Source organism: Arachis hypogaea, chromosome 19 (genome assembly GCF_003086295.3).
Source record: "Arachis hypogaea cultivar Tifrunner chromosome 19, arahy.Tifrunner.gnm2.J5K5, whole genome shotgun sequence".
Classification (NCBI taxonomy): Eukaryota; Viridiplantae; Streptophyta; class Magnoliopsida; order Fabales; family Fabaceae; genus Arachis; species Arachis hypogaea.
This window is the reverse complement of record NC_092054.1, coordinates 115,747,492-115,750,706: the sequence shown is the minus strand read 5'-3', so window position 1 is coordinate 115,750,706 and position 3,215 is coordinate 115,747,492. Positions and strand designations below refer to the sequence as shown.

At 41.9% G+C, this 3,215-nt stretch overlaps 1 non-coding gene across 1 annotated transcript; it reads left to right on the top strand.

The window, feature by feature from the left end:
• The first annotated feature begins 443 nt into the window (after positions 1–443).
• LOC112781168 (small nucleolar RNA R71) lies at positions 444–551 on the top strand. Its single transcript, XR_003191961.1, has one exon. It is a non-coding gene; the product is annotated as a small nucleolar RNA R71 (small nucleolar RNA).
• Positions 552–3,215: the final 2,664 nt, after the last annotated feature.

Below are 3,215 nucleotides of genomic sequence, written 5' to 3'. Positions count from 1 at the left end.
TTGGTTGGGGCGGTCATAGAAGTTATGAGTGGATGCCATCATGTTGTCTTCTTGTTGGAGCTGCGGGCATTCATCAGTATAATGGCTATAATCAGCACAGATTCTGCAAACTCTCTGTGGGACTAGTTGTTGGTTTTGCTGTGGTGGAGGAGGTTGCTGAGCTTGCTGAGCTTATTGTTGATTCAATTGCATCTGCTTCAGCAAGTTGGTCATCTCATATATACTCTGAGCTAGAGCCGCAGTCTCTCTGTTAGAGGATACTTCTGCAACGGCTTTTGCTTTTGCCTGTGGTTCCTAGTAGATTCAGCTAAATCACTGATCAATTGCCAAGCCTCATCAGTGGTCTTGTACTTCTTCATAGACCCATTGCTAGCACTTTCCAATGTGGTCTTATCTTGGGGCCTCATGCCCTGTGTGATATAGCTGAGTAACACTATCTTGTCAATCATGTGATGGGGGCATGCTTCCAGAAGATTATTGAAGCGCTCCCAGTATTCAAAGAGAGTCTCATTGTCATCCTGAACAATTGTGGAAATATCCTTCCTCAGTTTATCAGTAACTTCAGATGGAAAGAATTTCTCCAAAAACTCCTTTCTGAGTGTATCCCAGTTGGATACATTTGCTAGAGGTTGAGTGTAGTACCACTCTCTTGCTTTTCCCTCAAGAGAAAATGGGAAAGCTTTCAGCAAAATTGAAGTTTCATCAGTACCATCACGCCTGACAGTAGAATAGGCTGCCTGGAAATCTCTCAAGTGCTTGATAGGCTCTTGAGCAGGTAGGCCATGTATGTTTCCTTTTCCGTCCTTTAAGTCATTCTGCCTTAGAAAATCTGAAACTACACAACACACTAATCACGGCATCGAATGGAAATAAAGGTAATTAAAATAATTAATTTTTTAAAGCTTAGGAAACATGTTTTTCACAATATGACATAATAAGGAAGGGAAAGTAAAACCATGCAATTAATGTGAATAAGTAGGTGAAAGATTGTATAAATCACTCAAATTAAGCACAAAAGAACTCCTGAAATATGGGTTTATCAAAGGTTGAGGTAACCATGCCACTTCTTGATGCCATTCAACAAATTCCAAAGTATGCAAAATTTTTGAAAGACTTGTGTACACACAAGGATATGATAGAAGAATTGGAGACATTATCCTTGGGTAGTTCAATTTCTTCCTTGATGGAGCCTATTCCAAAGAAATGTGGTGACCCTGGACCTTGTTTGGTGTCTTGTTGTATTGGTGGGCGCACTTTTCATGACTGTATGTGTGATCTAGGAGCTTGTGTAAGCATCGTGCCATTATCCATTTTTGCGCGGTTGAATTTAGCTCCTTTAAAGAAGTCGGCGGCGAAGTTTGCCTTAGCCGATAAAAGTGTGATCACGGTGATAGGAATAGCCGAAGACGTACTTGTGGCGATCGAGGATTTGGTTTTTTCGGTTGACTTTTACATCCTTGAAATGCCCCCAACAGAAAATAGAAGCTCATCCTCCGTTCTACTTGGTAGACCCTTCCTTAAGACCTCTAAATTCAAGTTAGATGCCTTTACCGGCACATATTCCTTTGAGGTTGGAGACAAAACTATCAAGTTCAATTTGGATGAAGCCATGAAGAATCCTCCTGAAGAGCATTCTGTTCTCTGATGTGATGTAATTGATGAAGTGGTAGTGGAAGTGCAAGAAGAAGACCACAACAACATATGCTACCCTATTGTTGAAGAGACGGATGACCAAGAGGATGAACATGAGAAAATTGTTGAGAATGAACTCCATGAGCTTGATGAAAAGGAACCTCAGCTTGAGGCAAAGAGTGAACTAAAACCTCTTCCATCTCATTTGAAGTATGCTTTCTTAGAGAACAACCAAGAGTTTCCGGTCATTATTGCTAGTGAGCTTTCGAGTGAAGAAGAAGAAAAGCTCCTAGATGTTCTGAGAAGGTACAAGAAGGCAATTGGTTGGAGCCTAGCTGATATTGTGGGGATTGACCCTCGCAAGTGCATGCATCGTATATTTCTCCAATAGGGAGCTAGGCCGGTTAGGCAACCACAAAGGAGGCTCAACTCGACCATCCTTGATGTGGTAAAGAAGGAGGTCACTAGGCTACTCGATGCGGGTATCATATACCCAATTTCTGATAGTGAATGGGTGAGCCCGATCCAGGTTGTTCCCAAGAAATCGGGCATCACTGTGGTTGAAAAGGATGATGGTGAAGTGGTCACAAGAGAGTACAAAATGCGTGGCGCGTGTGCATCAACTATAGAAGATTGAACGCCGCTACAAGAAAGGACCACTACCCTTTGCCCTTTATCGATCAGATGTTGGACCGTTTGGCGGGTAAATCCCATTATTGTTTTCTTGATGGATTCACTGGTTACTTCCAGATTCACATTGCTCCTGAAGATTAGGAAAAGACCACATTCACTTGCCCTTTTGGCACCTTTGCCTATAAAAGGATGCCATTTGGGTTATGTAATGCACCTGCTACTTTTCAGCGGTGTATGACGAGTGTCTTTTCTGATCTAATGGAGAATTGTCTGGAAGTCTTTATGGATGACTTAAGTGTTTATGGAACTTCATTTGATTGTTGCTTAGAGAACTTGGCCAAGGTCTTAGCTAGATGTTTTGATACTAACCTTGTCTTAAACTTTGAAAAATGTCACTTTATGGTAAGACACATGTAGTATCTCATGAAAGCATTTCTGTAGACCCGACCAAGGTCGATGTTATCGCCAGTTTACCTCACCCCTCATCTGTGAGGGAGGTCCGCTCGTTTTTAGGACATGCAGGATTCTATAGGCGCTTTATCAAAGATTTCAGCAAGATTTCTTTGCCATTGTCGCGCCTACTCCAAAAAGATGTGGACTTTGAGTTTGACAGTGAATGTGTGAAAGCTTTTGAAGAGCTAAGGAGAGTTCTTACCACGGCACCGATTGTGCGAGGCCCCAACTGGACGTTGCCATTTGAGATAATGTGCGATGCGTCAAACCAAGCTGTAGGTGCCGCGCTTGCACAGTGCGATGGTAAACTCCCTTATATCATTGCTTACTCTTCTAAAACACTGGATGCAGCATAATCCAACTATACCACTACTGAAAAGGAACTCCTAGCTATTGTTCATGCTTTAGATAAATTCAGATCTTATTTGCTAGCATCAAAGATAGTGGTATACACGGATCATACAACTTTAAAGTACTTATTGACAAATAATGAGTCA